Raw genomic sequence first — 21847 nt, forward strand, 5'->3', positions numbered from 1 at the left:
CTCTCTCTCTCCAAAAATAAATGAATAAATAAATTAGAAAATATATATAAAATAGAGTGAGAAATAGTATATAATTGACAAATATTTATGCTGTTTAAAATTTTAATGAAATATTAATATTATATCTACATAAAATAAATATAGACAAACCTCTGTTACTGACATATTCTGTGAATTTTCTAAGACTTTATCTAAGTTTCATGGCCTTTGCAAATGTAAACCCTTCTGCTTTGAACTCTCTTCCTGCTACATTACCTTGCTAACTCCTTAATATCCTTATTGCCTCAGCTTACTTGTTTCTCATTCAATGAGATCTTCCAAGATTCCACCAAACAAGATTAGATTTTCCCTTCCTTATAAATATATAACTGAAATTACATGGCGTTTTTTTTGTTAATATCTCCCCCCACCCCAACCAAACTTGTGCTCTGTGGCTCTTGCTTACAGCATTTTCTCAGGGTCTTAAGAGAGTGGTTGGAATATAATTGGTAGTCACTCCATAATTGTCAAATTATTTTTTGTATGAATTGATTAATATTGAGATCAGTGGCAAATGCTAGTAAGTCATACTCAAGAATATATTGATCCCAAAGCTCTCTCATTACCAGAAAACCAATATAATGACAAGAATATTATTACATAGATAAATGATACATCATAGGTGGATAGTTGATGATTGATAGAGAGAGAAATGATAGATACAAAGATAGATGATAGATGATATAAGAAAAAAGAAGCAGAAAATAACTAACAAATTTTCATAAGACAGTGGTGGCATTTTATCCAATGATAATTTATAATTATGTAGGCGAAAAACAATGTTTGTTACATTTAGAACTATATATATTCAAAAGTACTATTAATCATAATATTGCAAACGTTCCTTAGGCTCTGTGTAAAAGTCTTCAATATTATGTTAATTTTGAGTTCCTTCAGAACCACAAACAAAACATGAAGAGTTTTGCCTCATGGATGCAAATGGATGAAATGGATGTTTGCTACTGACAGAAAATATTACTTCTTTGCATTTCGGTATCTGAGAGGAAAAGCTTTGAGAGTGGATTAATTTGTTTCTGCTCTTACTTACACACTTCTGCCATTCAAATGTCTCCTCACTCCAAAGCAGTGTTTGACTTTAATGTTGGCAGTTTCACAAACCACAAACTTTTATAGTGTTCAGAAATAGTCGTCTTTTGTTTGAAGCACTAATCTCTTTTAGTCATTATGGCTGATGTTGAGGGTTATGGGTTATGCTGTGCCATGAGTAAACACTAGATTCTAAGTAACAAAGTTGTTATAGACTTTTCCAAAATATCATATTTTTTTTTCTTGTGTTGGGGCTTTTAATATGTGGTGTTAGCTGCTTCTGCCTGGAAACAAAAGAGATACTCAGTGGAACAGCTTCCAAATCTCAGTGCACTACAACAATTGTGCATTTCTTTCTCTTCTTCCTGCTTTATGTGGCCTCTTCATTCCAGCCTTTAAAGAACAGGCCCTATCTCAGATATTTACTTTCATAGCAATGGGGAAAAAATAAAAGAACCATATGTCTCATGAAAGTTTGATGGCACATGTCTGTTTCCCTTTCCATTCCCAAACAACTCACACATCCATGCCTGAGTTCAAGTGTGGAGTGCATGTGCTTTTCCCTCATAGAAAGGGTCAGTAGGTAATTGGGGGAAATAACACAAAAAAAATACCCATTTAATGTCCAAGGCCACTTGGATTGTTTCAATATTTTGATCATGGATAATGATTCTATGTAGCATTAGAAGCTATTTTATGCTTCCTCTGTTGCATATCTGCACAGCTTGAGGATGCAAATCTTCAGTTCTAACAGTTGATGTGAGATTTGCAGAGTTGTAGCGAATCACTTCTTCACTGACAGTATGTATATTTCATACTTTTCCGTTCTTTTCAGGACTTTTCAGAAGATGAGTCCATACACTTTAATGAGGTGAAAGAAAGTAACTCTTAATATGTACTCATATAAAGAATGAGATTATCTTTTAAAATGACAGTAAAATAAAGGTACTTTCAAGAAAGTAAAAACGGTTTATCAACACACTCATGTAAAAATTTCTAATAAGTAGTTAGACTCAACTTAGTTGGAAGACAAGGAAATCTATGCCCCAATAAGAGCAGGGAAGGCAGAATATAAGGAATAAGAGGCAAATTATCAATAGACCTTGTAATAGCAACATGGAGGAATTTTTCTGTTTTATACTTTCCCAATTAAATATATACCATGGTCATTATCTGGAATAAAAACAAGCAAGAAGAGAAAAAGTGAAATAATAATTTAGAAAAAGTGACACAGTGAGTGTCCTTAGGAAAAATTGTATGATGTATTACTGGGTTGAATAATGTCCCGGAGAAGTTCACATCCCCTAAAACCTGTGAACATGACCTTATTTGGAAATAGTTATAGTGTGTGTGTGTGTGTGTGTGTGTGTGTGTGTGTGTATGTGTGTGTGTTTTGTCAGGTGCAATCAAGTTAAGATAAAGTCATGTTGGATTATGGTGGTCTCTAATACAATAAGACTATACTCCTTATAAGTAGAGAGAAACTTGGACAAAGAAATACACAAAAAGACAAGCATCACATAATGATGGAGACAGAGACTGAATTCATGCTACCACAAGCCAAGGAATTCAAAAATTGCCAGCAACTACGAGAAGCCAGGAAATACATAATGGAACATGTTCTTCCTCTGAGCCCCCAAAAGAAATCAACTCTGAAAATACCTTGATTTTGGAGTACCTGACTTCAAAATTGTGAAAGAATGAATTGTTGTTGTCTTAAGCCACCATGTCTGTAATAATTTGTTACAGTCACCCTAGGAAACCAACACACTTGCTCAGAAGCACTAATGGTATAATCAGCCATCATAATTGTGTGCTTTCTTACCACCACCTACAGCTAGACAGAGTAAGCGGAGAATTGAATTTAACAAGGGTTGGATTATGCCAGTTTAGTTCAAAACAGAAAAATAAAGGGCAAATGAACTACTGAAATATGCAAGGTTGTGAATACTATGATTGACAATGGAATCTAATGGTGCCAAAGTAAAATTAGACATGCATAGACTGAGAAGAAAGAAATGGGTATTGCAGAATCATGGGATTTTAGGTAACAGATTTAAAATATTGCAATTGGGATTTTATAAAGAGTGAGATAGAAGAATACACAGTAAAATTATTTAAATTGAAATTATAGGATGTGGGGCATATTTATTCTCTTTGCCTCTCCTGATCTACTCTCTATCTTTCATGGTTATCTTTTCCGCAGGAGACTCACCTCTATGGACAATACTCACCACACTCTACGAATACAGATTAAGTCCAGCCAATGGGTAACCCAAATATAAAATCACCGTGGAAGAGAGAATAAGATCAGCATATCCCTTCTATGGACTATGTCTCTGTGAGATCCTTTTGACTGCTATATTTCTCAATTCAAGGATACTGTTCCTCTTTAGATAGTCTTCTCTGCATGAGATCTTTTTAGTTTAGCCTCATCCTTGGGACTTAAGAACAATAAAACTCTGTTGCTACTAACCACATGCGTCTGCACTATGATTAATATTCCTCTATTCCCTTCCCATACTTTCTCAAATATCCATCTAATAAATAAATCTCCCATAAATTATGTCAAATTTAATGGGCCTTATGCCTGTCAGGGCCCTGAATGATGCAAAGAGTAGATTTTTATTGCCAAGGACAAAGTCTTAAGAGAAAAAAAAATAGGGTAAAGATCAATGGTGGGCAAAAGAAGTTTTAGGAACTAAGTACACAGTATGTTGAAAAACAGCATCTATGTAGTTATTGAAGCACTAAGAAATATATCAGTGAAAAATATTAAGAATTTATGGGGAATGAAATGGATGCTGAGGATGTATATAGCAAGAAAACATGGCCACTGATATCATCTAAGGCAAAAATGTTAATGTCAGGAGCCAGCGATAAGAATCAAGGAGAGCACATAGCTGACCTTGTCATAGACCAATGTGAGAGAAAATAGCTGTGCTTTATTTGTTGTTGTTGTTGTTGTTGTTTAACCAAATCTTTATTTTTGAGCAGTTAAGATTATTTCTCATCTAAGAGTAAACATTCTCATAATTACAATATTGTACTTACTTATTTGGTATAAATTCCCAGAAATGAGAATTGAAATTTCTGTGTCAAACAGAAACCATTTTTAAAAATATTTATTTATTTTTGAGAGAGATAGAGAGAGGGAGGGAGAGAGCACATGTACAAGTGGGGGAGGGGCAGAGAGAAAGGGAGACAGAATCTGAAGCAGATTGGCCACCAAAGGGCCAAGCAAAAAGGATTGTAGAGTATAAAGATGCACATGGATAAAGGCTATGATCTCTGTTAACTTGTATGACATTATATTAAAAGATATCTGTTTCTTAATAGAAGAGAAATAATATCGCAGTCTTAATTTGTACACACAAGTTGATTTTGTTTGTTTTTCTCTCAACCATTTGTGGTTTATTTTTGTACTCTAATCCCCCTCCCTTACTTCACCCATACCCCAACCCACCACTCCTCTGGTAACCACCAATTTATTCTCTATAGTTAAGAGTCTGTCTCTTGGTTTGTCTTTTTTTTCTTTGCTCATTTATTTTGTTTCTTAAATCCCACATCAGTGAGATCATATGGTACTTGTCTTTCTCTGACTGACTTATTTCATTCAGCATTATACTCTCTAACTCTATCCATGTTGTTATAAATGGCAAATTTCATTCTTTCTTTTTCTCTTTTCAAGTTTTTTTAACCAGATATTCTGAACTTTTTCACCAGATATCTGAAATTTTCCTCCCTTTTCAAGTTTTTATTTAAATTCCAATTAGTTAACATGTAGAGTGATATTAGTTTGAGGTATAGAATTTAGTGATTCATCACTTACATATAACACCTAGTGCTCATCACAAATGCCCTCCTTAATCCCCATCCCCTATTTCTCCCACCACCTCACCCACATCCCCTTTTGTAACCCTCAGTCTGTTCTCTGTAGTTAAGAGTCTATTTCTTGGTCTGCCTCTCTCTTTCTTTTCCCCCCTCTTTTGCTCATTTATTTTGTTTCTTAAATTCCACATATGAATGAAATCATATGGTATCTGTCTTTCTCTGACTGACTTACTTGGATTATAGTCTCTAGCTCCATCCATGTCATTGCAAATGGCAAGATTTTATTCTTTTTTATGGCTGAGTAATAGTCCATTATATATATCTAACACACATCTTCTTTATGCATTTATCTATCCATCGACATTTAAGAAGCCATGTTATAGAAGGTTTCTGAGAAATATATTTCCTCGGGGAAATCAGGTTCAGAAAAAGTAATAACGTTCCAGTATTACTTTACAGTTCAATGAAAGTATTTCAAACATTGTTATCATAGAACATGTACTCCTTTCTCTTATCTGAACAAATGTTTTTATGAAAGGGTTAACAAAGTATGTCAAATATCTGGTAGAGTACCTGGCACAAATTAAGCAAAAGATAATTAATTGTTCAATTTTGAATAAATTTCCAGAAAGTCTACTGAAAGTCTACTCCTATAAAACACATAGGAGTAATCTTAATCAGAAACATATTTGAGTCATCAGAAGAAAAGAATACAGTTATTTGTAATCATAATGGGAAAGTTTTTAATAAATGGTAAAATATACTACTTTTAAGTGTAACAACTAAATCTACCTCAATCTATATGTTTGATAAAATACAAATCAAAACCTAAAACAGTTATTTTGAGATATAAGAAGTGCTTTAAAAAGTTTACCTTTCAAAGAAAATCATAAATGGGATAAGAAGAGCAAAAGCAACTGACTATTTTTTAACAAAATAAAAACAAGCCATATTTTGAATATATAAGCTTCTCCAATTTATTCAGAAAATAAAATCCAATGACACACTATTTTTAAGAACTATGAAAAAGTTTAATAAGGGAATATAAAAACAAAACAAAGTGATAGATATAAAACAAGATTATTATTTCAATATAAGAGCAAGAAATTACGATTTATAGCTCTTTAAATTCTCAATTGACTAAAAAATATTTAATAAATACTTTATAAAATATAACATAGGCTTATAATAATCAGAATGACCACAAATTTGCAAAGAATGCCATTTCAAGGGTACAGCAATTACAGCCCCAAAACAAAGAGCAAATGCCAAACTTCTTTTGGGCTAGGCCAATTTTTTCACTATACATAGCGGGAATAATTTATTATCTCAATAAATATATTTTTTAACATACTTTACATGTTAAAATATGCACTGTTAAGAAGGTTAATAACAAATGATTTTGTAAATGTTACACATGCTTTTGAATGATTCCAAAATATTTTCACTATTCACCCTACATACATGCTTGTAGCAAGCACTGAGTCTCAGATACAAAATTCTAACACTTTCACATCATGGATGAAGCACCAGGTGTTATATAAAGAGTATTACTTCATTTTGGCCACTCTGACTGGCGTGAGGTGGTATCTGGTGGATCCTGAGAAACATAACAGAAACCCATGGGGGAGGGGAAGGAAAAAAAAAAAAAAAAAAAGAGGTGAGAGTGGGAGAGAGCCAAAGCATTAGAGACTGTTAAAAACTGAGAACAAACTGAGGGTTGATGGGGGTGGGAGGGAGGGCAGGGTGGGTGATGGGTATTGAGGAGGGCACCTTTTGGGATGAGCACTGGGTGTTGTATGGAAACCAATTTGACAGTAAATTTCATATATTAAAAAATAAAAAAAAAAATAAAAATAAAAAAAATAAAAAAAAAATAAAAAAAAAAAAAAGAGTATTACTTAACAAAATACCTTGTAAATTAAGATTGCTTTCTGGAATATTTGTACTATTTCAATTGTTAATCCAGAATGTTTTCTACCAGATTATTTTCCTATGTTTGCAGATAGTTGCTGTGCTGGTTAACCATTTTCACCATAGTGCTGTTTTCATGACCTCAGTACTTATTTGCATAAGGCAAAAGTGTTTATACTTTACAAGTATGTGGAATAAAAATAGATCTGCTTCAAAATACAAATCTGAGGGTACCTGGGTGGCTCAGTCAGTTGAGTGTTTGACTCTTGATTTTGGCTCAGGTCATGATCTCATAGTCGTGAGATCAAGCCCTGCATTGGGCTCTGTGCTGAGTGTGTAGCCTGCTTAGGATTCTCCCTCCCCTTCTCTCCGCTCCTCCCCATCCATGCTTGAGTTCTCTCTCTCTCTCTCTCTCTCAAAATAAATATATCAACATTAAAAAAAATGCAGGTGTGCAGATCAGTCAGAGGGATTTTCCTCTGCATGTTGTACCCCAGTGTTCAGGCTGAAGGGGTAGTAACTCTAGAGAATGTTCTTTTGACAGAAAAGAAGCTCCCACGGAGATGAACATACACTTTTAGAGTCTTAAACCTAGTTTTAGAACAAGCACAATGTCACTTCCATCTCTATTTTTTCAGCTAGTGCTATTCACATGGAAAAATCCCCAAATCAATGAGCTAGGAAAGTATTCTCTTCCCCAGAGGGAGAGGGGGTGAGAAAAAATGAAATTTTGATTAAAAAACATTACTGTCACAGTTGTTCATAAAATATAATTACTTGGGATTGACTGAAAATTAAGGTGAAACCAACTTATCTTTCTAAAGAAATAAGGGAGTTTTTCAGTGATCAAATTAAATGAATATAGATAATATCTGTGCTTAAATGAGATTTGTCTCAAGTCACACCAATGAAAAATCTTATTGTTTTAAAGTAATATATCTCAGTAAAAACACTTTGTATTTTTTCGTGTTGTTGTTGGAAGTAGGACCAAGTGAAGATTTTAGGGGAAAATAATTTAGGAAAAAGAATTAGAAAAAACCTCAATGAATATTGGAGAAATTCAAGTGATCAAACTAATCATACCTAACTATGAATGAAAAAAGGGGCTCCCAGTACATAATGTTATTGACAGACCCTATAATAACTGCATACACACTTTTCAGAATTATTTCTACTTATTAAATATCTAACAAAAAGTGACAATTGTGATATTACTGGCTTTCATTTGGGGACCCAAATCTGATTCTATACTTTCAAGGTTATTTTCTGCAAAATTTGTTCAACCATGAAAGACACCAGTTTACTGTTCATAACATATGCCTGTGGCTGCCGCATCACAGTCCTGACAGGTCTAAAAATATAAGGCCTTTGGCAGAAAAATCTATCTCATTAGCTTTTCCATTTGTATGAAAATTGTTAAGTGTTTGGGTTATACTACTTTCATCATATAGATGGAATAACAATCAAATATTAGAATGTGGCCCTCTCTTTTCTGAAACATCCATTATATTATCATTAAACATTTCCTGTGGCATTCTTTGTCTAATTCAATATCATATCTTCTTCCTAGAACTCACTTGTCTTATGCTGCTTCCATTATAGTACAGATATTAAAAACAGATAACCCTTATCAACTCTAAATCCAAACAATTACAAATTCAGAGTTAACAACATTACGCCCCTTTCCAAAATATCAACTGTGTAGTCAGTCAACAGACCTAAAGGATTAAAAAGTAGAGGATAAGACTCAAGTGTTCCTTTCTCCATTCCTAAATCTTAGTTCTTTACAAATTGTCTAAATGCAGATATTTTCAGCAAAATTATATAAAGACTGTCATTGCCTTATTATGCAGTTATGCTTGTTTGGTGTCTCCCACAGATTTTGAGAATGGTGCTGTTGCTTCTGAATTTGCTGACTCAATTCCCTTAATGCCATGTCCTCTACTAATGCAAAATATCATTCTTCTTAACTCTTTTTTATGAATTAATTACATCAGGGGCGCCAGGGTGGCTCAGTCGGTTAAGCATTTGACTTTGGCTCAGGTAATGATCTCATGGCTAGAGAGTTAGAGTCCCCATCAGGCGCTGTGCTGACAGCTCAGAGACTGGAGTCTGCTTCCAATTCTGTGTCTCCAGCCCCTCCCCCGCTCCCTCTCAAAAGTAAACAAACATTAAAAAATGTTTAATTAATTATATCAATTCCAAAGAGGTAAAAATAATAATAGCTAACCATTGTGAAAGTTTACTATGTTGCAGGTATAATTCCAAAGACTTTAAATGTATTAATAATTAACAGATGCAAAACCCTAGTCGGTTACATGTGATAATTTTCTCCACTTTATTGAGGAAATTGAGGAATAGAATATCTGTAACTTTCTTGATGTGGCACAAGCCGGATTGCTATTTAGTTTACTATTTTTTTTATACTTTGGCTAACTTCAAATGGAGAACATGGGTGAGTTTATGGAAGTTAAAGAGTCAGGGGTGATATGGGAGCACATATAAAATAATCAGTCTTTACATATTAAAATAATTGTTTATGTACGTGTGTTCATGTACATTAGTGTGTTTATATAGAAATTACCTATTTGGGGTGTTTGGAGATTTATAAAATCATATTAATAATGTGTTTCATGTTTTTAAAAATCTACAACAGAGTGGCTAATCTCAGATATAGAGATTCTTCAGAGATTTATACATATTTTCCAGTGTCTGAAGGTCAGCAAAGTGTCATAGAGTACATGGTAGTAAAGTATTCAAACATTTTCATCTTCATAAACTGCCTTTCAGTTAGCAGTTCTCTTGAAATATGCTAGCATTTCTTGAGCATTCAAGAGTTTATTATAGTCTAAATATCAGTTCATTACATACTTTTGTAAATATTGTTGCTTCATAAAGAGTACACATTCCTGTCATATGATTAGATTATATAATGAAGGATGTTTAATCCTCATGTATTGTTAAGCATAGGGAAAAATACATTTTTCAGAGGAATAAGAAAGTAAAAATGCAACCTCTACAACAATGTTAGATGGTTCAGAATATCTTATTGTTATGTCATAAAAAGCCTTGGAGAGAGATGACAATGTGAACATACTTTGTGAGCTAATATATTTAGCTCCTTTACTCTTTTTTTATCTCATTTTTTTATTATATGAAATTTATCGTCAAATTAGTTTCCATACAACAAGCAGTGCTCATCCCAAAAGATGCCCTCTTCAATGCCCATCACCTACCCTCTCCTCCCTCCCACTCCCCATCAACCCTCAGTTTGTTCTCAGTTTTTTAGAGTCTCTTATGCTTTGGCTCTCTCTCCCACTCTAACCTCTTTTTTTTCTTTTTTTTTCCTTCCCCTCCTCCATGGCTTTCTGTTAGTTTCTCAGGATCCACATAAGAGTGAAAACGTATGGTACCTGTCTTTCTCTGTATCGCTTATTTCACTTAGCATCACACTCTCCAGTTCCATCCACGTTGCTACAAAGGGCCATATTTCATTCTTTCTCATTGCCACATAGTACTACATTGTGTATATAAAGCACAATTTTTTTATCCATTCATCAGTTGATGGACATTCAGGCTTTTTCCACAATTTGGCTATTGTTGAGAGTGTTTCTATAAACATTGGGGTACAAGTGCCCCTATGCATCAGTACACCTGTATCCCTTGGGTAAATTCCTAGCAGTGCTACTGCTGGGTCATAGGGTAGGTTTATTTTTAATTTTTTGAGGAACCTCCACACTGTTTTCCAGAGTGGCTGCACCAATTTGCATTCCCACCAACAGTACAAGAGGGTTGCTATTTCTCCACATCCTCGCCAGCATCTATAGTCTCCTGCTTTGTTCATTTTGGCCACTCTGACTGGCGTGAGGTGATATCTGAGTGTGGTTTTCATTTGTATTTCCCTGATGAGGAGCGATGTTGAGCATCTTTTCATGTGCCTGTTGGCCATCTGGATGTCTTCTTTGGAGAAGGGTCTATTCATGTTTTCTGCCCATTTCTTCACTGGATTATTTGTTTTTTGGGTGTGGAGTTTGGTGAGCTCTTTATAGATTTTGGATACTAGCCCTTTGTCTGATATGTCATTTGCAAATATCTTTTCCCATTCCGTTGGTTGCCTTTTAGTTTTGTTGGTTGTTTCCTTTGCTGTGCAGAAGCTTTTTAGCTTCATGAGGTCCCAATAGTTCATTTTTGCTTTAAATTCCCTTGCCTTTGGGGATGTGTCAAGTAAGAAATTGCTACGGCTGAGGTCAGAGAGGTCTTTTCCTGCTTTCTCCTCTAGGGTTTTTATGGTTTCCTGTCTCACATTCAAGTCCTTTATCCATTTTGAGTTTATTTTTGTGAATGGTGTAAGCAAGTGGTCTAGTTTCATTCTTCTGCATGTTGAAGTTCTCCCAGCCCCATTTGTTAAAGAGACTGTCTTATTTCCATTGGATATTCTTTTCTGCTTTGTCAAAGATTAGTTGGCCATACTTTTGTGGGTCTAGTTCTGGGGTTTCTATTCTATTCCATTGGTCTATGTGTCCGTTTTTGTGCCAATACCATGCTGTCTTGATGATTACAGCTTTGTAGTAGAGGCTAAAATCTGGGATTGTGGTGCCTCCTGCTTTGGTCTTCTTCTTCAAAATTACTTTGGCTATTCGGGGCCGTTTGTGGTTCCATATGAATTTTAGGATTGCTTGTTCTAGCTTTGAGAAGCATGCTGGTGCTTTTGATTGGGATTGCATTGAATGTGTAGATAGCTTAGGGTGGTATTGACATATTAACAATATTTATTCTTCCAACCCATGACCACGGAATGTTTTTCCATTTCTTTTATCTTCTTCAATTTCCTTCATAAGCTTTCTATAGTTTTCAGCATACAGATCTTTTACATCTTTGGTTAGATTTATCCCTAGGTATTTTATGATTCTTGGTAGAATTGTGAATGGGATAAGTTTCTTTATTTGTCTTTCTGTTGCTTCATTATTAATGTATGAGAATGCAACTGATTTCTGTACATTGATTTTGTATCCTGCAACTTTGCTGAATTCATGTATCAGTTCTAGCAGACTTCTGGTGGAGTCTATCGGATTTTCCATGTATAATGTCATGCCATCTGCAAAAAGTGAAAGCTTGACCTCATCTTTGCCAATTTTGATGCCTTTGATTTCCTTTTGTTGTCTGATTGCTGATGCTAGAACTTCCAGCACTATGTTAAACAACAGCGTGGAGAGTGGGCATCCCAGTCGTGTTCCTGATCTCAGGGAAAAAGCTCTCAGTTTTTCCCCATTGAGGATGATGTTAGCTGTGGGCTTTTCATAAATGGCTTTTATGATCTTTAAGTATGTTCCTTCTATCCCGACTTTCTCAAGGGTTTTTATTAAGAAAGGGTGCTGGATTTTGTCAAAGGCCTTTTCTGCATCGATTGACAGGATCATATGGTTCTTCTCTTTTTTTTTGTTAATGTGATGTATCACGTTGATCTATTTGCTAATGTTGAACCAGCCCTGCATCCCAGGAATGAATCCCACTTGATCATGGTGAATAATTGTTTTTATATGCTGTTGAATTCGATTTGCTAGGATCTTATTGAGAATTTGTGCATCCATATTCATCAGGGATATTGGCCTGTAGTTCTCTTTTTTTACTGGGTCTCTGTCTGGTTTAGGAATCAAAGTAATACTGGCTTCATAAAATGAGTCTGGAAGTTTTCCTTCTCTTTCTATTTTTTGGAATAGCTTGAGAAGGATAGGTATTATCTCTGCTTTAAACGTCTGGTAGAACTCCCCAGGGAAGCCATCTGGTCCTGGACTCTTATTTGTTGGGAGATTTTGATAACCGATTCAATTTCTTTGCTGGTTATGGGTCTGTTCAAGCTTTCTATTTCCTCCTGATTGAGTTTTGGAAGCGTGTGGATGTGTAGGAATTTTTCCATTCTTCCAGGTTGTCCAGTTTGTTGGCATATAATTTTTCATAGTATTCCCTTATGTTTGCTTGTATTTCTGAGGGATTGGTTGTAATAATTCCATTTTCATTCATGATTTTATCTATTTGGGTCATCTCCCTTTTCTTTTGGAGAAGACTGGCTAGAGGTTTATCACATTTGTTTATTTGTTCAAAAAAACCAACTCTTGGTTTCGTTGATCTGCTCTACAGTTTTTTTTTTAGTTTCGATATTGTTTATTTCTGCTCTGATCTTTATTATTTCTCTTCTTCTGCTGGGTTTGGGGTGTCTTTGCTGCTCTGCTTCTATTTCCTTTAGATTTGCTATTAGATTTTGTGTTTGGGATTTTTCTTGTTTCTTGAGATAGGCCTGGATTGCAATGTATTTTCCTCTCAGGCCTGCCTTTGATGCATCCCAAAGCGTTTGGATTGTTGTATTTTCATTTTCATTTGTTTCCATATATTTTTTAATTTCTTCTCTAATTGCCTGGTTGACCCACTCATTCGTTAGTAGGGTGTTCTTTAACCTCCATGCTTTTGGAGGTTTTCCAGACTTTTTCCTGTGGTTGATGTCAAGCTTCATAGCATTGTGGTCTGAAAGTATGCATGGTATGATCTCAATTCTTGTATACTTATGAAGGGCTGTTTTGTGACCCAGTATGTGATCTATCTTGGAGAATGTTCCATGTGCACTCGAGAAGAAAGTATATTCTGTTGCTTTGGGATGCAGAGTTCTAAATATATCTGTCAAGTCCATCTGATCCAATGTATCCTTCAGGGCCCTTGTTTCTTTATTGCCCATGTATCTAGATGATCTATCCATTGCTGTGAGTGGGGTGTTAAAGTCCCCTGCAATTACTACATTCTTATCAGTAAGGTTGCTTATGTTTGTGAGTAATTGTTTTATATATTTGGGGGCTCCCGTGTTTGCACAGAGACATTTATAATTGTTAGTTCTTCTTGATGGATAGACCTATGGTTATTATATAATGCCCTTCTTCATCTCTTGTTACAGCCTTTAATTTAAAGTCTATTTTGTCTGATATAAGTATGGCTACCTCAGCTTTCTTTTGACTTCCAGTAGCATGATAAATAGTTCTCCATCCCTTCACTCTCAATCTGAAGGTGTCCTCAGGTCTAAAATGAGTCTCTTGTAGACAGCAAATAGATGGGTCTTGTATTTTATCCATTCTAATACCCTATGTCTTTTGGTTGGCGCATTTAGTCCATTTATGTTCAGTATTATTATAGAAAGGTATGGGTTTAGAGTCATTGTGATGTCTGTAGGTTTCATGCTTGTAGCGATGTCTCTGGTACTTTGTCTCACAGGATCCCCCTTAGGATCTCTTGTAGGGCTGGTTTAGTGGTGATGAATTCCTTCAGTTTTTGTTTGTTTGGGAAGACCTTTATCTCTCCTTCTATTCTAAATGACAGACTTGCTGGATAAAGGATTCTTGGCTGCATATTTTTTTCTGTTCATCACATTGAAGATCTCCTGCCATTCCTTTCTGGCCTGCCAAGTTTCAGTAGAGAGATCAGTCACGAATCTTATAGGTCTCCTTTTACATGTTAGAGCATGTTTATCCCTAGCTGCTTTCAGAATTTTCTCTTTATCTTTTATTTTGCCAGTTTCACTATGATATGTCGTGCAGAAGATCAATTCAAGTTACGTCTGAAGGGAGTTCTCTGTGCCTCTTGGATTTCAATGTCTTTTTCCTTCCTCAGATCCAGGAAGTTCTCAGCTATTATTTCCTCAAGTACACCTTCAGCACCTTTCCCTCTGTCTTCCTCCTCTGGAATACCAATCGTGCGTATATTATTTCTCTTTAGTGAATCATTTAGTTCTCTAATTCTCCCCTCATACTCCTGGATTTTTTTATCTGTCTTTTTATCAGTTTCTTCTTTTTCCATAACTTTATCTTCTAGTTCACCTATTCTCTCCTCTGCTTCCTCAGTCTGAGCTGTGGTATTGTCCATTTTATTTTGCAGCTCATTAATAGCATTTTTAGCTCCTCCTGGCTGTTCCTTAGTCCCTTGATCTCTGTGGCAAGAGATTCTCTGCTGTCCTGTATACTGTTTTCAAGCCCAGCGATTAATTTTATGACTATTATTCTAAATTCACTTTCTGTTATATTGTTTAAATTGTTTTTGATCAGTTCATTACCTATCGTTATTTCCTGGAGGTTTTTTTGAGGGAATTCTACCGTTTGTTCACTTTAGATAGTCCCTGGAGTGGTGGGGAACTGCGGGGCACTTCCCCTGTGCTGCCTTGAATAACTTGTGTTGGTGGGCAGGGCCGCAGTCAGACCTGATGTCTGCCCCCAGCCCACTGCTGGGGCCACAGTCAGACTGGTGTGTACCTTCTTTTCCCCTCTCTTAGGGGTGGGATCCATGTGGGGTGGCATAGCTCATCTGGGGTACTTCCACACTGCCAGGCTTGTGGTGCTGCGGATCTGGCGTATTAGCTGGGGTGGATTGGCAAGGTGCACAGGGGCGGGAGGTGCAGGCTCAGCTCACTTTTCCTTCGATGATATGCTTCGGGAGGGTCTTGTGGCACCGGGAGGGAGTCATACCCGCCAGAGGGATGGATCCACAGAAGCACAGTGTTCGGTGTTTGCGTGGTGCAAGCCAGTTCCCTGGCAGGAACCGGTTCCCTTTGGGATTTTGGCTGGGGGATGGGTGAGGGAGATGGCGCTGGCGAGCACCTTTATTCCCGGCCAAACTGTGCTCTGTCATTGGGGGCTCAACAACTCTCCCTCCTGTTGTCCTCCAGCCCTCCCGCTCTTCGAGTAGAGCTGTTAGCTTATAACCTTCCAGATGTCAAGTCCCGCTTGCTGTCAGAACACACTCCATCCGGCCCCTCCGCTTTTGCAAGCCAGACTCGGGGCCTCTGCTTTGCCGGAGGGCTGCCCCTCTGCCCCGGCTCCCTCCCGCCAGTCCGTGGAGTGCACACCACCTCGTCGCCCTTCCTACCCTCTTCCGTGGACCTGTCTTCTACACTTGGCTCTGGAGAATCCGTTCTGCTAGTCTTCTGGCAGTTTTCTGGGTTATTTAGGCAGGTGTAAGTGGAATCTAAGTGACCCGCAGGACGCGGTGCGCTCAGAGTCCTCCTATGCCGCCATCTTCCCAGAAGCCTCTAACTCTTTTACTATTAAAATAGCTTTCACTCTTACATACCCTTTGAAATAACAGGTGGGACATAAAAATATGAAAACAAAGTATCCATTACTTCTGGGAACTTAGAACAGAACTAGTTCAGAAATATCAAATACTTTCTCCTTGATATAGAGGAAAGATGACCTAAATAATAGCCCAAAGTCCAATTCATAGCTGCTTTTTACTAAAAACTTGTAACGACTAAAAAATAAAAGAGTAGGGGAGGTATGCTGAACCTAACCAATAAGACGGTCCACACTGATATGGCATTTTTAGGGTGAAAAAATAGCAGGTGTCTTCAATAGAAAATGTAATATATCCTTATGCACGTGTGTCTTTAGATCCATTTCATTATAGTTTGGGCAAAGAAAAAAGATTATTTTTGTGCCATATTTCTGAAGATTTTTTCTTCTTATGAATTCAGAAATATTTTTCAGTAATGCTTAGAATTTTTGAAGAATCTCTGATCAGTGTGGATGTAAAATTGGTCAACTTTTATACCACTTTTGTACATTCTGTAGTTTTAAACAAGGTTGGTTGTAGAGTTACTTGGTTCATCATACTTATAGGTACTCACTATAAATGATTAGGGAACAATGTTCATGCCCGTATGTTTCCTTGGTGCTAGAATAACAAGTTCAAATCCATCAGAATCCATAGTTATGTTACTTCTTACAAAACAATACCAAAACCAAAAACAAACTTCCATTATCTTCCTACATCACTCAGACTTAAAATCCAACACCCTACATTTTCCTGCAAGGTTCTCACAATCAGGATTCTGCAATATGCATAATTACCTCTCGGGCATCGTTTTCTTTCTCCCTCTTATTCATTTAATCCAGTACCTCTTGCTCTCTTTCTGTTCTTCCTTCGCTATAAGCATAATGATGATTCATTTACCTGGAAAAAAGGATCCTCCTAGGTCCATCTGCCTATCTCTTGTCCTCCATCCCATTACATCTTTAATTGTCAATTGGTCAGTGAGTCGTTCTCAGACTACTTTTTTCTCTGACTACTTTAAATTGCAAGTAGTCCCCAGCATTCAATGTCCTCCTTCTTAGCTTTATTTTTATTCTTGCATCTATTACTTTTAATATCCTGTATATTTTAATATTTATTATATTATATACTGTGTTTATTTTTATATGATATATTAATTATATTATATTATATATTTATTATATTATCCATTATATTATATTTATTATATCATATTTGTTAGTATATTATATATTATTTTTATATTTATTATAATATATATTAATGCTATATTATTTAATACTTATACAATATTGTATATTAAATATATACATTTAATGTATATTATTTATTATATATTACTTAAAATGTATATAATATATTATATATATATATTTGTTATATATTATATATAACTTATATTTATATATATTATATAATATTATTTATAATACTTATATATAAATATAGAAACAAATATATATTTACATATAATATAAAAGTTATTAATTATTATATATTTAATATATTTAATATTATTTAATATATAATATACTATACATAATATATTATAACATTATTGTATTAATGTTTGGCTGCACTGCAATATAAGCACTATGAGGACCGAGTTTACTAATACAATTAAATGTCTAGCACCGAGTGCTGCCTGATGAAACTTGTTCAACAAATAGTTTATTCCCCTAAAAATGAAAAAAAATACATTTTTGTACCAAAATAACTATATACATTCAAGAACTTATAATATAAATTTACTTTAAGTTAATTGTTAGTATTTTTTTCTTTAATTCACTAAGTAACCACTGAGAACAAACTGAGGGTTGATGGGGGGTGGGAGGGAGGGCAGGGTGGGAGGGAGGGCAGGGTGGGTGATGGGTATTGAGGAGGGCACCTTTTGGGATGAGCACTGGGTGTTGTATGGAAACAAATTTGACAGTAAATTTCATATATTAAAAAATAAAAATAAAATAAAATAAAATAAAATAAAATAAAATAAAATAAAAAATAAAAATAAAAATAAAAATGCTAAAAAAAAAATAATAATAATAATTCACTAAGTAACCTATCAGTAACAGCATAAGAATGTGTGAATAAAACACACACACGCACACACACACACACACACACATGAATTACTTTATTATTTAAACAAATGTGAATTAACTCATTATTCAATTGAATCCCCAAAAAATATATTTTAGGAAACCCTCAAGACTAATTGCAGATGTAAAATGAGTATTGATGTGACCATTCTAACTATGTAAAAACTACTAACAAAATGCTATTTTTTAAGCACCAATATTTGTTACATAAAGATAGATTTTATGAAATAAAACCTGTGAATTCTTTGAACTGTCTTTGGATTTTATATCAGACAGAGAAACTATGAAATAGAGTGGAAAGAATGCCATAAAGTGGTGTTGAAGTGAAACTAAACCAATCCATAAAAATACCAGATTCATCAAATCTCTATTAAAAAATAATGAAAAATATTAGATAAAATCTGAAGAATTGGAGGTCACATTCTCTTTGTATTAACTGGTTAATAGTTTAATTTTCCTTATTCTCACTTCATTGATTGTTCCTTAAGGATATACTTTTAATAAGTTCATAAACCATTATAACCCTTGTTATATGTTTGAAAAGTGACTTCCATAAATTTATCATCATTAAAAAGTAATACACAGACATATTAGCACTTGTAATCATTTTTCACCTACATTACTCTTCATGAATTCTGTTCATAGGACATTCTACCTCTAACAATCATTGATCAAGAATGTCTCTTAATGTTGAACAACCAACACAATAATTTAATGCAGAGTTTAATAAGACTTCTCTAGAGTGATCAACATGGATTTTCCTTTCTTAAGTAAATTCCAAAATATTGATATACAATTTTCTTTGCATTTTTTTAACCTTTCAACTTTTAGTAACATTTTTCTCTTAGGACTTGCTTGCCATTTATTTATTTGTTTATGATTTTGTTATTTATGTTCAAAATAGGAAATTATTTTCCTTTTAATAATAGCAATGAGAATGTATTTATATTTTATTGTCCCGAAACTTCAAATACTTTTTTGAATTAGTAATTCCTAAAATAAATTTAATATATCTTAATCACATTCTTTCCCTTGATTTTTAGTTTTAGGAGAAAATTATGTTTAATTATGGAGAAGTATGCCTCGTGTTTCTTTTCTATTCCCTCATTAGCATTAAATTCACAACACTAATCTTTGTTCCTAATTGGGGAAGAAAATTGAAGTAGCAATGGCAGAAATATGAAGATGCTTTTGATATGAGTATTTTCATTAGTAAATTAAAAATAAAATAAAATATATAGTTTCTGTGGAAAAAAATACAAACTAATTCAGACTAAGGCAAATTTCTAGTTATCTCGAGGGCTCTGTGCAGGTATTTGAGTAGAGGTAGCTGTTTTTAATTGGAATAAACCATACTAAATAAACCTCTTATAATTGTTTATTCTTTTAATCACACATGGTGACTTTTCCAAAGCTAATTATTTTCCCTTATCCAGAATGAATTTTCTGTGGCATCTAGTAAATTCTGATCAGTTTGTCTTCTGAAATGTTGATGTGTATTTGATGTTAATTCAAAGCATTATTTGAATATTTCTTTATATTCATCTTTAAGGTTCAAAAGCTGCCACATACATCAAATATCCTTTGAACAAAGAATGATGTGATAATGAGGGGGAAATGTGCTTACCAATTGCATAGGATATAATAGCATTGGCTCCCTGACCTGCATCAAACAAAGAAACAAGACAAAAGAAAGAATGAAAAGAAACTGCCAGGCATTGGATCAAATGAATTGGTTTCCTCACTAAATAAACAATTTAGAGCTCCTCATCACTTCTCAGTGCATGTTCACATGTCATCCCTGTAACAGCTCAAAGCTGATTTTGTGATGTCTCTGACTTGGTATCAGAGTTTCAGAAAATATCTTTTCTTCTTTTTTAAAGAACTTAGACTATGGATAAATAGCCTGTTAAACATAAACTATGCTGCAACTTTTTGTATTTGTACTGTAAAAGTTTTATCAGACCTACACATCTCATGTACATGTCCCCAATGTGAAGTCTTCCAGAAGTACAGAACAAACCATTTCCTCAATTTCAGTGCCAGATTCAATGACAAAGTAGATCTTCTAGTTATTCTGGAAGTTAGTTAAGCTACTTTCCTTTCAAGTCAGACACAGTGTACCAAGAAAATAGGATGGGGAAACAGATTGGTAGGAATTTGCATTCTTTTATATGTTTCATTCATGAATTTCTATTTGGTCTTATCCAATTACCACCCCATTTTTCTGTATTTTGTTGATACAAATTTGTTGGTACAAAATTACTTTTTAATCCAAATAGAATGCCCTCAGCTTCCATCCCTGGTCCTATCAAAAATCTCCTTCTACCATTACATCACTTCTGATGATGCCTCAAAAGTTGGTTATGTTCTATGACTTCACACCCCTGATATTTTTTTAATGTTTTTTTTAATTTATTTTTGAGACAGAGCGAGACAGAGCATAAGCAGGGGAGGGGCAGAGAGAGAGACACAGAATCCGAAGCAGCCTCCAGGCTCTGAGCTGTCAGCACAGAGCCTGACGTAGGGCTCGAACTCACGGACTGTGAGATCATGACCTGAGCTGAAGTCAGATGCTTAACCGACTGAGCCACCCAGGCGCCCCTTCACACCCCTGATATTTGTTTTCAGACCCAGTTTCAGCTGTCACCTGCTAGAACTGTCCTCTTTTGTCCATGTGTATGCTTTATTTCAGCTTCAATTTCTCAAAAAATAAAGACAAAAACAAAAAAATGCAAGTCTATATCAGTAATACTTTGAAAGTTTGAGGATAACAAGAATGTGGTGGGAAAGTAAAGATTAAAACCCATCTCTTTCCGCCATCTTGGAACCTGCCTGGTGGGAACAAGACTCCTGAAATGACAAATATGTCTGGAACGCTGTAGTCCAAAGTTATTTTTGCTGGCTGTAAGTGGGGTCTCTGGAACCAGAGGGAGCACACAGCTCTTCTTAAAATTGAAGGCGTTTATGCTCGAGATGAAACTGAATTCTATCTAGGCAAAAGATGTGCTTATGTGTACAAAGCAAAGAACAACACAGTGACTCCTGGTGGCAAACCGAGTAAAACCAGAGTAATCTGGGGAAAAGTAACTCATGCTTATGGAAACAGTGGCATGGTTCATGCCAAATTCTGAAGCAACATTCCTGCTAAAGCCATTGGTCACAGAATCCGTGTGATGCTGTACCCCTCAAGGATTGAAACTAACTGAAAAGTAAATAAATAAAGGTGTAGATTTGAAAAAAAAAAAAGATTAAAGCCCAAATCAGAACAAAAAACAAATTAAATACTAGTATTCTTCCAAGTTCCTTTTTCATCTTTCACCCTTGCCAATCGATAATTCTTATCATTCCTGATTATCCCCAAACCCAACCTTTCCAACATTATGTGGATATTTTCCCCCTCAATAGCCATTTCCAAATTCCTAAAAATATCTTTTCTGCAGAGTTTTGAGAACCCAATTTCTGCATTTTTTACTGTGTTATATGAAGTGACATAATTCTTAAATTGCTTTTCTGTTTTAATTTCAGTATACCTTCTTCCCCATCCAAATAAATAACAACAAATACAAACGAACAAGCAAGGAAGTAAAAGCCATTGTGTATGATACTTATAAGAAACACTTATAAGGTTTAAAATGGAGGGCCCTGGACATTTCTCAGACTTGTTTATTTGGAATTATTGAGCACTGTAACCTGTCTTTCAGTGAGTTGGCAAGGTGATGCACAAAACCACATTAAGGTTTGACAGCCACCTACATGAAAATAGAGCCGTTCTCTCTTGAGAATTACAACATCCTCCTTAGATCACTTACTCAAATATGAGATAGACTTAT

The 21847-nt window shown here is 35.0% G+C and overlaps 1 pseudogene; it reads left to right on the plus strand.

The window, feature by feature from the left end:
- The first annotated feature begins 20881 nt into the window (after positions 1-20881).
- LOC122218401 lies at positions 20882-21223 on the plus strand (annotated as a pseudogene).
- Positions 21224-21847: the final 624 nt, after the last annotated feature.

Source organism: Panthera leo, chromosome B1, assembly GCF_018350215.1.
Source record: "Panthera leo isolate Ple1 chromosome B1, P.leo_Ple1_pat1.1, whole genome shotgun sequence".
Lineage (NCBI taxonomy): Eukaryota > Metazoa > Chordata > Mammalia > Carnivora > Felidae > Panthera > Panthera leo.